The sequence below is a fragment of the Lithobates pipiens genome, unplaced genomic scaffold (genome assembly GCF_037356315.1).
Source record: "Lithobates pipiens isolate NorthernLeopardFrog02 unplaced genomic scaffold, aLitPip1_a1.2 Scaffold_30, whole genome shotgun sequence".
In the NCBI taxonomy this organism is placed as follows: Eukaryota; Metazoa; Chordata; class Amphibia; order Anura; family Ranidae; genus Lithobates; species Lithobates pipiens.
In genome coordinates this window covers 170,204,232-170,216,431 of record NW_027507791.1, presented here as the reverse complement: position 1 = coordinate 170,216,431, position 12,200 = coordinate 170,204,232, and the positions used below count along the sequence as shown (strand labels likewise).

Genomic DNA, 12,200 nt, shown 5'->3' with positions numbered 1-12,200 from the left:
TACTGATTGTCTTTTATTTGCATACCGGTATCAGACGTGACATTTACCACTGCCGGGACTGGGGGGACTAGGATTCGGGGGCTCCCTCTCCGACCTGTCTACCCAATAACCCAAGTAGGACAGCGCTTTAAACCCAGTGTACATCTGGTAAGCGCTATAGCATAATTGTGCTGTTTTAGTATACCCTTCCTGTACTGTTGAGTGCGGACAACCCTTAATTTCCCTCTCCCCCTGGGGTTGAGGTGCCCGGCCTCTTTTTCCCTTTACCTTTCCTTCCATTTGCCCTTCCTTTCTCCCCCTTAGTTCCCGCCATGCATTACCTACCCAAAACCTACCTTGGTTCAACTTTCTTTGCTTTTCTCTGACGTCCCCCTCCCCCTCCCCGAGGAGCGATGGGAGACTCAGTCAAGGTCACCTCTCTAAACGTTAAGGGACTGAACTCCCCTGAAAAACGGTGGATCCTCCTGGGAAAACTGAACACATCCTGTACTGATGTGGCCTTTATACAAGAAACACATTTTAAAAATACTAGCCTCCCCTTTCTATGGTCGAGATCCTTCCCTAAGGTCTACCACTCTACTAACCCCTCCTCTCCATTCTGATCTCTAGCAGGCTCCCCTGGGTTCTCCAGGATTCTCTGGTGGACCCTGGGGGCCAATATCTTTTTCTTAGGGGCCACATTGGAGAGCGCCTTTTTACATTTGCCACTGTGTACGCTCCCAATGATCACCAAGACACGTTCCTCAGAACTACCCTGCACAGATGATGTGACTTTCGGGAGGGCCAATTGATATTAGGTGGGGACTTTAATGTCCCCTTTCGCCATCGGTTGACACTTCTGCCTCTTGCTCCTCGCTCCCTACCCCTCACCTAGGTCTCTATTCTGGCACCTTAATGAGAGCCTGCTCCAGATACCGGAAGTTTTAGCAGATGTGACCAGGGAATTGGACCTTTATTTCCAAGAAAACTAAAGCAGGACTGTGACCCGGGGATAATTTGGGAGGCTCACAAGTCAGTACTCCGCAGGGTACTTATCAGGAACAGCTTGCTAATCTGTTTCGTGAACTTGCCTCTGTGGAAGCGAAACATAAACATACTCCCTTACGGACCTTAGAGATTGAATTGGGGACACTCCATACCCATATTGCTGTCCTACTCCATTATAAAGCGAAAGCGGCACTCCAGTTTTGTCGTAAACTGACGTAGGAGTCAGAGGACAAATGCAGAAAAATCTTAGCCAGGTCGGTAAAGGAGTTGAAATCTGGCTCTTACATACCACAGTTGATAGATGAGAATGGCCAGAGGGCCTCTACCCCAACCCAAATAGTTGAAGTCTTTGAAAAATGTTACTCTGATCTCTACAACCTGCCCGATTCAGGGTCTGGACAGGACTATATAGACAGATATGTAACCGGTTCTGGTCTACCAACCCTCTCATCGGAATCACGGGAGTACTTGAAGGACCCGATCACACTGGAAGAAGTCCAGACGGCCGTGGGACCTCCGAAGGTGGGTAAGGCTCCGGGCCCTGACGGATATACCGCACAATACTTTAAGACCTTCCTCCCTATTCTCGGCCCGCGCTTGGCGAATTTATTTAATACTCTGAGCTCAAATGGGGATTTTCCTGAGGATACCCAAGGAGGGCAAAGACCCGGGCCTATGTGGGAGCTACAGACCCATTTCCCTCCAAAATTCGGTCCTAAAACTATTCTCTAACTCCTCACCACGTGATTGGCACATCACTTGTAGTCCCTTATACATATTGACCAGTTAGGTTTTATTCCCACCAGGGAAGATAGAGACAACACCACTAAGGTGCTTACCCTGATCCGTAAAGCAAAGTCATCTGGGACCCCTTGTCTTTTCATGAGTACTGATGCCGAGAAGGCTTTTGATCGGGTCAAATGGACATTAATGTTCTCGGTCCTTTGCCATATAGGTCTGAGTGAACGGATGCTGGCATGGATAAGTAAGATATACTCACGTACTTACATTCCACCGGACATCGCGCATACGTTTATGTTGAACTTCCCCCCACCCCTTGTCACTAAGATCCGCAGTTTGCTTCACGGGTGGCATTCTGGCCTCCATTCCTGGTTCAGCAGATGCAATCTCATTAAAATGAACATACTCCCTAAAACACACTCACGTCTTTGACTTCCGCCCTATTCCCTATACGTGGCCATCCAACCTTTGAACTGGGGACCCACTTAGAAATTCCAACCTAGACAATGCGTCTAAATTCGTCATTGATGGAAAATTGCCTTCTTTCTCAACCCTAACAGATCCGACAGGGCTTTTCCAACTGCCTTTTTGGAGAGCGGCGCAACGACATCATTTTCTCCTTTCCATCCCCAATCCTCAAACGTTCGCCCGCCCTCAGACGGAGTTTGAGACTCTATGCAGGAGCGAAGGCCCTTTGGCCCACATTCTCTCTCAAACCCACACTTAACCTGTCTGGCCAACTGGGAAAAGGACCTTAATTGCTAATTTTCCCCAGCACAGAGACAACGCATTATCACTTTGGCTCTCAAAATGTCGCTGTGCACGAAGATACAGGAGACGAATTTTAAACTTCTCACCAGGTGGTATTTGACACCATCAAAGCTGCAGAAATGTTTCCCCTCTTCCTCGAACATATGCTGGAGGTGTGGATAAGAAGAGGGCACGTTGCTGCACATTTTTTGGTCCTGCCTCAGCTTGGTGGACTTCTGGACAGAGATCCGATGCATGACACAAAAATTCACAGACTTCTCCATCCAGGAAGAGGCTGCATTCTTTCTCTTGTACCATTCACAGATTCCCATTAAGAAGTACAAAAAAATCTATTTTACGGCATGTGATTAATGCGGCGAAATCCTGCATCCCTCTCTATTGGAAAAAATGTTCCCCCCCTTTCATTACTCACTGGCTTAGGAAAATAGAGGACATTAAAAAAAATGGAGGACTTGATCCTCACATCACAAGGTAAACAAGAATTTTTTAAACAAACCTGAGACATCTGGAATACCTTTATATTCTCGCTGGAAGGATGTCGCCTGTTATCGCCTTAGTCCTCTGAGCTTTCCTTGACTGGCCCCTTGGACAGTGGCTGCCATCGTGTCTCGTCCCCTCTTCTCCTTTTCTGATCTTTCAACCCTTCTCTTTTCGGCCTTCCTCCCCTATCTCTCACCCCCTCCACCCCCTCTCTCTTTTGGAAAGAGTGGAAAATTGGGAATGACGGCCCCACACCCCCCTCTGGATGGATTATGCCGGAGGGACCTGGGGTTTGTGTGACCCTGGATCTTGGTACAGTACTTTATCCGTGCCTCGAATCATTGTGATTGATGGAAGGCAGACTCACAGTTGCGAATATACCTGTATCAAGTATTGTTCAGCTGCTTTTTGCTCTGTATTTCTCTGTTGCATTATGTACTTGGGGGACCGTCTTCCCCTATTTGGAGAAAAAATTATATTTGAAAAAAAAAGAAGCCTACGACACCTGGTATTTCCAGGCGGTCTCCCATCCAGGCATTAACCAGGCCGGACCCTGCTTAGCCTCCAAGATCAGATGAGATGGAACAGATTCAGGGTGATGTGGCCGTAGCCAATATCTTCAGGCACTCTCAACTCTCTTGACAAACACCAAGATGGTCACCTTGGAAACAAGCGGAAAAAAATAGGTCAATGGCCACAACATAAAAAGAAGCCTACGGCATCTGGAAATCCCAGGCGGTCTCCCATCCAGGTACTAAACTGGTCCCAACCCTGCTTAGCCTCTGAGATCAGATGAGATTGGGCTCTTTCAGGGTGGTGTGGCCGTAGGAGATTTCTTCAGGCACTCTCAACCTTGACTAACGCCAATATGGTCACCTTGGGAAACAAACAAAAAAATCAAGTCAATGCCAACAACATGAGAAGAAGTCTACAGCACCTAGTATTCCCAGGTGGTCTCCAATCCAGGTACTAGCAAGGCCCAACCCTGTTTAGCTTCTGAGATCAGAGGAGATCGGGTGCTTTCAGGGTTATGTGCCCATAAAAAAACAGGTCAATGTCAACAACATAAAAAGAAAAATACGGCACCTGGTATTCCAACGCCATCTCCCATCCAGGTACTAACTAGGCCCAACCCTTCTTAGCCTCAGAGAAGAGAAGAGATAGGGCTCTTTCAGGGTGATGCTGCTGTAAGCGATCTCTTTGGGCACTCTCAACCCTCTTGACCAATGCCAAGATGGTCACCTTGGGAAACAAGAAAAAAAAAAAACCGAATCAACGCCAACAACATAAAAAGAAGCCTACAATAACTGGTAATCCCAGGTGGTCTCCCATCCAGGTACTAACCAGGCCAGACTCTTCTTAGCCTCCAAGATCAGACGAGATTGGGTGCTTTCAGAGTGATGTGGCCATAGGCAATCTCTTCAGGCACTCTCAACCCTCTTGACAAACACCAAGATGGTCACTTTGGGAAATAAGCGAAAAAAAAAACAGGTCAACGCCAACAACATAAAAAGAAGTCTACGACACCTGGTATTCCCAGGCGGTCTCCCATCCAGGTACTAATAAGGCCCGACTCTATTAGCCTCCAACATCAAACGAGATCGGGTGCTTTCAGGGTGATGTGCCCGTAGGCAATCTCTTCAGGCACTTTCAAACCTCTTGACAAACGCCAAGATGGTCACCTTGGGAAACAAGCAAAAAAATATAAATAAGTCGGAAGCTAGAGACAATACGGCCCGAGTCCTCAATTTAATCCATGCGGCGCATTAACAGGGAAGGCCCTTGCTTATGTTGTCAACGGACGCGGAGAAGGACTTTGACAGGGTGGCCTGGCACTTTATGCAGGCCACCCTGGAACATATAGGTCTTGGCCCCAACATGATGAGCTGGGTAATGTCGCTTTACTCCACGCCGTCGGCAGCGGTACGGGTGACCGAGGGGTGCTCGGACTCTTTCCCTATCACTAATGGGACGAGGCAGGGGTGCCCTCTGTCTCCCCTAATTTTAATTCTGACACTGGAACCACTTATGTGTCACGTTCGGAATGACCCGAATATTACTGGCATATCCAAACCCTCGGCACACCACAAAATTGCGGCGTACGCTGACGATCTAATTTTTTCCGTCTCCAATCCACACATTTTGCTTCCCAAAATACTTGCGTCTCTACAGCGACACGGCAGCCTATCAAACTATAAAAACAATTGCGCCAAGTCGGCTGTATTGAATATATCGGTCCCGGATGGTGAGGCCAAGAGGCTCCGGTCCGCTTTTCCATTCTACTGGGCTGAAAAATCTATACGTTAACTGGGCGTTGACATCGCAGCGGATTTAGCGCAATTGTACCTGCTTAATTTTGTCCCTCTCCTGGATAGACTGAAATCTGATTTGGGAAACTGGCATGCTTTAACACTGACCTGGTTCGGGCGCTGTAATGCATTCAAAATGATGGCCCTCCCTCGGATCTTATACATGTTCCAGACATTACCGATCTGGTTACCCCCAATTTTTTTCAGACAACTGCAGGTGCTGCTCCGGGACTTTATTTGAGCGTGCAAACCGCCCAGAGCCCGTTTGCAATTGCTTGCCAGACCAAAGGACAAGGGGGGTCTGGGTCTCCCAGATCTCAGACAATACTACAGAGTGACTCTGCTAGCGAGAGTCGTTGATTGGCATTGTAATGGCCCACACAAGCAGTGGGTGGAGATGGAGATTGAGGATGGATCCATTCCCCTATTGACCTCCCCGTGGCTCCTGTCCTCCCTACCAAAAGACCTCAGAGGTCACCCCGTAGTGGGAGCTACGTTGGCTGTTGTGCGGAGGTTGTTCCGCTGCACACACATTGCTCCCCTGCCATCACCAATGACTCCGGTTATAGGTAATCCAGACTTCCCACCGGGATTTACCAACAAGAAACTGCGACAGTTGACAGTGGTGGGGAAACAGCGTCTGGGAGAGGTGTGGCCCACGGGAGGGCTCCCGACCACGCAAACTGACGCCGAGCTTTCTGACCCTCCGCTTGACTTGTTTAGTGCTTATCAACTTCGTCCCTTTCTTCTGGCCATACAAAGGGCCCCCTAAACTCCTAGAGACCTGACACCCTATAAATCCATCTGTCACTAAAGGGAACCTGTGCGACACACCCTCTCCCTCCTGTACAACCTATTGAGTAGTCAGGAGGAGGAGTCGACCCCACCATTTATCCACAAATGGGAGAGGGACTTAGGCATCACATTTACCCCACAACAGATAGGGAAGATCCTGACCTTAGTACATAAAGCTTCCATCGCAAACCAATATCAAGATACAAGATAGTCTCACGCTGGTATAGAGTCCCATACCTTCTGAATAAAATGGATAGATCGATCCCGGATGTTTGTTGGAGGTGAAATTCAGATATGGGGACCATGGGACACCTTTTCTGGGCATGCCCGACCTTGAGGAACTTTTGGGTTCCCAGTAGCGTGCCTTCTACACTTGACCGAACAGCCTGTTCGAAAATACAAAAAAACCCTCACAATGCAACTCCTGAATGCCGCCCGGGCCTGCATTCCCGCACTGTGGAGGCAGCCTCAGCCCCCATTCAAGGTGCTGTGGTATTCCAAAGTCAATCATATTCTCCGGATGGAAGAATTGACCGCCACCCTTCACAACACTGAAGAGGCATTTAGTGTTACATGGAGGCCCTGGAGGTATTTTACTGGTACTCGAGACTACATTCGGGAGGTTAGCAGTGCCCCCGTCCCAGAAAACGACTGAACATCTAACGTTTACCTACGTAGGCCATGTCTGCCCTGGGTGGCATTCCCCCCCTCCCTTTTTGTCTTTATTTTTCTTTTTTTTCCCCGCCGCCATCCCCCCACCTCCTCTCTCTCCGTCTTTGCACTCTCTTCTTCCCCCGTCCTCCCTTTTAACTATGCCTTGTCTCCTTACTAGCCTTCAGGACCCAGAAGAACCCCAGGGTTCTGGACATGACCGGCTCATATTTTACTCTGGTTCACGTAGGTCATGATAAGCTGGCTCGCTCTTGTCCCAGTTGTTCTCCATGATTACATTTGTCCGAACGGAGCTGCACTAGTTATACTGTACTACATGTCGGAGGTGGGGTTTCTCTATTTTCTGCATGAAACTGTAGGACTCCCCTCTGAGAACCCAGAGTTATTTGGCTGCCTATTTTTTGTTACCATGTAATTGTGACCCTGGGTCATGCTGTATGGTTGACTGTTATATTTATGTTGTTCTACTTAATAAAAGAATAATAAAAATAAAAAAAATAAGTCAATGCCAACAGCTTAAACCTAAAGCCTATGGCATCGAGAAATCCCAGGCGGTCTCCCATCCAGGTACCAACCCTGCTTAGCCTCTGAGATCAAATGCACGCTCAACCCTCTTGACAAACGCCAAGATGGTCACCTTGGGAAACAAACAAAAAAAACAAGTCAACGCCAACAACATGAAAAGAAGCCTGCGGCATCTGGAAAACCCAGGCGGTCTCCCATCCAGGTACAAACCAGGCCCAACCCTGCTTAGCCTCTGAGACCAAACGAGATTGGGCACTTTCAGGGTGTTGTGCCCGTAAGCAATTTCTTTGTGCACTCTCAACCCTCTTGACAAATGCCAAGATGGTCACCTTGGGAAACAAGGGAAAAAAAACAGGTCAAAGCCAACAACATAAAAAGAATCCTACGGTATCCGGTATTCCCAGGCGATCTCCCAATCAAGACACTAACCAGACCAGATCCTTCTATGTCACCTGGTCTTCCCAGGCAGTCTCCCTTCCAGGTACTAACCAGGCCTGATGCTGCTAAGCCTCTGAAATCAGATGAGATCGGGTGCTTTCAGGGTGATGTGGCCGTAAGTGTTCTCTTCAAGACACGCCCCACCCTCTTGACAAACGCCAAGATGGTCGCCTTGAGAAACAAGTTCAAAGCCAACAACAAAAAAAGAAACCTATGGCACCTGGTATTTCCAGGCGGTCTCCCATCCAGGTACTAACCAGGCCCGACACTGTTTAGCCTCTGAGATCAGATGAGATTGGGCACTTTCAGGGTGATGGGGCCGTAGGTGATCTCTTTGGGCACTCTCAACCCTCTTGTTAAGCGCCAAGATGGTCACCTTGGGAAACAAGCGAAAATAAACAGGTAAACGCCAACAACATAAAAAGAAGCCTACGGCACCTGGTATTCACAGATAGTCTCCCATACAGGTATTAACCAGGCCGTACACTGCTAGGTCTCCGAGATCAATGAGATTGTGCGCTTTCAGGGTGATGTGGCCATATGTGTTCTATTTAGACACTCTCAACCCTCTTGACAAATACCAAGATGGTTATCTTGGGAAACAAGTAAAAAAAAAAGGTCAACGCCAACAACATAGACCCTGGCGGTCTCCCATCTGACCCAGACTCTGCTTAGCCTCTGAGATTTGGCGCTTTCAGGGTGATGTGACCTCAGACGAACGCTTTGGGACATACTCAAAACTCTTGACTGATGCTAAAATGGTCACCTTGGGAAACAAGCGAAAGAAAAACAGGTCAAAGCCAACAATATAAAAAGATTCCTACGGCACCTTTAATTAGGTACTATCCAGGCCGGACCCTGCTTAGCCTCTGAGATCAGATGAGATTGGGCGCTTTCAGGGGGATGTGGCCGTAGGAGATTTCTTTGGGCTCTCTCAGCCCTCTTGACAAATGCCAAGATGATCACCTTGGGAAACAAGCGGAAAAAAAAACCATGTCAACGCCAACAACATAAAAAGAATCCTACGGCACCTGGTATTCCCAGTTGGTCTCCCATCCAGTTACTAATCAGGCCCGACAATGCTTAGCCTCCGAGATCAGACAAGATCAGGCACTTTCAAGGTGATGGGGCCATAGGCGATCTCTTCGGGCACTCTCAACCATCTTGACAAACGCCAACATGGTCATCTTGGGAAACAAGCGAAAAAAAACAAGTCATTGCCAACATTGGAGGCTAAGCAGGGTTGAGCAATCAGTTTCCTTGCCTGAAATAGGCATCTCAGAACTGCCATCTTGCTACTTCCCGGGTTTCCAACTCCTTCAACTAATCCCAGGAGACAATACTTCGCCTCCATCCTGGTGGAGGTTCCAACCACCCGATCAATGGTTCCTGTCACCTCTGTCCAGTAGCGGATCAACTTCGGGCATCTCCAAAACATGTGCATCATGTCTCCCCCCCATGTTCCCGCACCGGGGGCAACTTGCGTCCGGCCGTTCGGCCAAACTGAAAAAGTTTACGAGGAGCATAATAGGTTCTATATAATAAGAACAGATGTGACATCCTCTGTGAGGAGAGCCACAATTCACCACAGGCAGGATTCCTGTGGCCAATTATAGCTCAGGGGGGTTTAGTACACACCCCACACTATATAAGGCCGCCAGCACGGCGGCCTTGTATAGTGTGTTGCGGTGGTCAGGGAAAGAGGACGATAGGTAGGGACAGTGTCTTTACTGCTTGGGAACCTAGCACTGTTACAGTGGGTGTTATGTGCCTCCTGCACAGTACACACCTGAAGCTACCCTTTATTACTGGTGTTCAATTTCTGCAATACATGCATCTGCAGTGCAGAAGTTAGAGTCGGTGTTGTGTGCCTCCTGCACAGTATACACCTTATTGCTGGTGTTCTGTTTCTGTAATACAGGAACCTAGCACTGTTACAGTGCTAGGGTGTACAGAGAAGCTGGTATATATAGAAGACTACAGCATACAGAAGAAAGGCTAGTGAATACAGAATACAGGTTTCGTGTATGTAGATAGGCTTGAGTATACAGAGATGCTAGAGTAAACAGTGAGGCTGGGGTACACAGAGAGGCTAGTTTAAAGACAAATACAAAGATGTTAGTGTATATAGAGAGGTTAGTGTATAGAGAGAGTCGAGTGTATACAGAAAGGACAGTGCATATAGAGAAGCTAGTGTATACAGAAAGGGTATACATGAAAGCTGACATTCTATACAGAAGACTGGGTAGTGTATACAGAGAGTCTAGTGGGTACAGAAGACAGGCTGGTGTATTCTAGCTAGTTTTTACAGTCTAGTGTATACAGAAGACAGGCTGTGGTATACAGAGAGTTTAGTGTATTCAGAGAGTCTAGTGTATACAGTCGGCGAGTGTATACATAAGACTGGCTAGTTTACACAGTGTTTACAGAGATGCAAGGGTGTACAGAGAAGCTGGTATATATAGAAGACTACAGCATACAGAAGAAAGGCTAGTTAATACACAATACAGAAGACTCGTGTATGTAGATAGGCTTGAGTATACAGAGATGCTAGAGTAAACAGTGAGGCTGGGGTACACAGAGAGGCTAATTTAAAGAGAGGCTAGTATATACAAAGATGTTAGTGTATATAGAGAGGTTAATGTATAGAGAGGGTCGAGAGTATACAGAAAGGACAGTGCATATAGAGAAACTAGTGTATACAGAAGACAGGCTTGGGTATACATCAAAGCTGACAGTGTATACAGAAGACTGGGTAGTGCATACAGAGAGTCTATTGGGTAAAGAAGACAGGCTGGTGTATTCTAGCTAGTTTTTACAGTCTAATGTATACAGAAGACAGGCTGTGGTATACTTGAGGGTTTAGTGTATTCAGAGAGTCTAGTGTACAGAGATGCAAGGGTGTACAGAGAAGCGAGAAGCTAGTATATATAAGGCTAGTGAATACAGGCTAGTGAATACAGAATACAGACTCGTGTATGCAGATAGGCTTGAGTATACAGAGATGCTAGAGTAAACAATGAGGCTGGGGTACACAGAGAGGCTAATTTAAAGAGAGGCTAGTATATACAAAGATGTACGGCACCTGGTATTCACAGATAGTCTCCCATACACGTTTAGTGTATTACAGAGATGCAAGGGTGTACAGAGAAGCTAGTATATATAGAAGACTACAGCATACAGAAGAAAGGCTAGTGAATACAGAATAAAGGCTGGCTTCTACGGAGAGGCTACCACTACGGAGATGCAGAACACTATCTAGGGTATATAGAGAAGCTAGATTATACAGAGAGGCTAGTGCATAGAGTGAAGCTATTGTATATATAGAAGCCTGGTTAGTGTATACAGAGAAGCTAGTGTGTACAGAAGAAAGGCTAGACAGGCTATAAAGAGAGACAAGTTTTTACAGAAGACAGTTTGGGGTATACAGAGATGCTAGTTTATACAGAGAGACTAATGTATACAGAAGACAGGCTAGGGCATACAGAAGACAGAAGACGGGCTAGTGTATTCAGAACATAGGCTAGTGTATATCGAAGACAGGCTATTGTATGCAGAAGACCGGCTAGTGTAAACATACTGGTGTATATAGAGAGGCTAGTGAATTTAGAGGGTAGGCTAAGTGATAACAGAAGACAATCTGGGCTATACAGAGACATCTCATCATTTCATCTAGCTCACATCTCTAATGGAGTTTGTCTCATTGCCATGTTATGCCTTTTCATTCTTATGCTAAATATAGATCACTACACGATTTTAATCATCCACATCAAGCATGCAATAAAACTATCATACATCAAAATAAACCATGTACTCTTTTGCTCTATTTTGCATATTTGTACCGGGACTGTGAGTTAAATCCTGACTTATTTTTCTTTATTTCTTATTAGAAATGGAGAGTACTATCTCAAAATCCGCTTAAATCTATTCACTTCCATGAGTTCTACCGCTAATTGTACCTTAATGCAAAATGTTCACAAAACCATCCATTTGCTACCAGACATGCTGCACATACTAAGAGTAATGTAACCATCGCTCTCTAAGGATGTAAACAGTTTTATTGCTTTTCTGATATTGACCGAGTATCTCTGACATTAACTGAGTATCTCTCTGCACTATGATCTTATTATTAATAATAATAATAATAATAGGATTGTGTAATGCAAAGATCAACTAGTCTAATATAAGCTTTCTCATTGGTACCGGCATATCCTTTAAATTTAGACTAACGCAACTATTTCTCGGCCATTTTCAAGCTAAGCTTTCAATCTCTTACCATTGAACAGCGATACTTCCTCCCTACAATATTAAGCCATTTAAATGTCCTATTGGTCGTCTATATTATACAACTCTCTGAAAAGCCTATATGTAGAGAATAAAACTAGTCTTACATCTTAATAAAACAGTTTTATTACTCAACCAGTATCAGCTGTCATGTACTGTATTACTTCTTTTTCTCCACCTTATCTGTCACAGTTAAAA

General features: G+C 46.2%; 5 pseudogenes; all 5 read right to left on the bottom strand.

The window, feature by feature from the left end:
- Nucleotides 1-3,689: 3,689 nt before the first annotated feature.
- Nucleotides 3,690-3,809, bottom strand: LOC143949126 (5S ribosomal RNA; annotated as a pseudogene).
- A 95-nt stretch (nucleotides 3,810-3,904) lies between these two features.
- On the bottom strand, nucleotides 3,905-4,023 carry LOC143949311 (5S ribosomal RNA; annotated as a pseudogene).
- Nucleotides 4,024-4,274: 251 nt separating this feature from the next.
- On the bottom strand, nucleotides 4,275-4,393 carry LOC143949067 (5S ribosomal RNA; annotated as a pseudogene).
- A 3,533-nt stretch (nucleotides 4,394-7,926) lies between these two features.
- LOC143948846 (5S ribosomal RNA) lies at nucleotides 7,927-8,045 on the bottom strand (annotated as a pseudogene).
- Nucleotides 8,046-8,737: 692 nt separating this feature from the next.
- On the bottom strand, nucleotides 8,738-8,856 carry LOC143949530 (5S ribosomal RNA; annotated as a pseudogene).
- Between the last annotated feature and the right edge of the window lie 3,344 nt (nucleotides 8,857-12,200).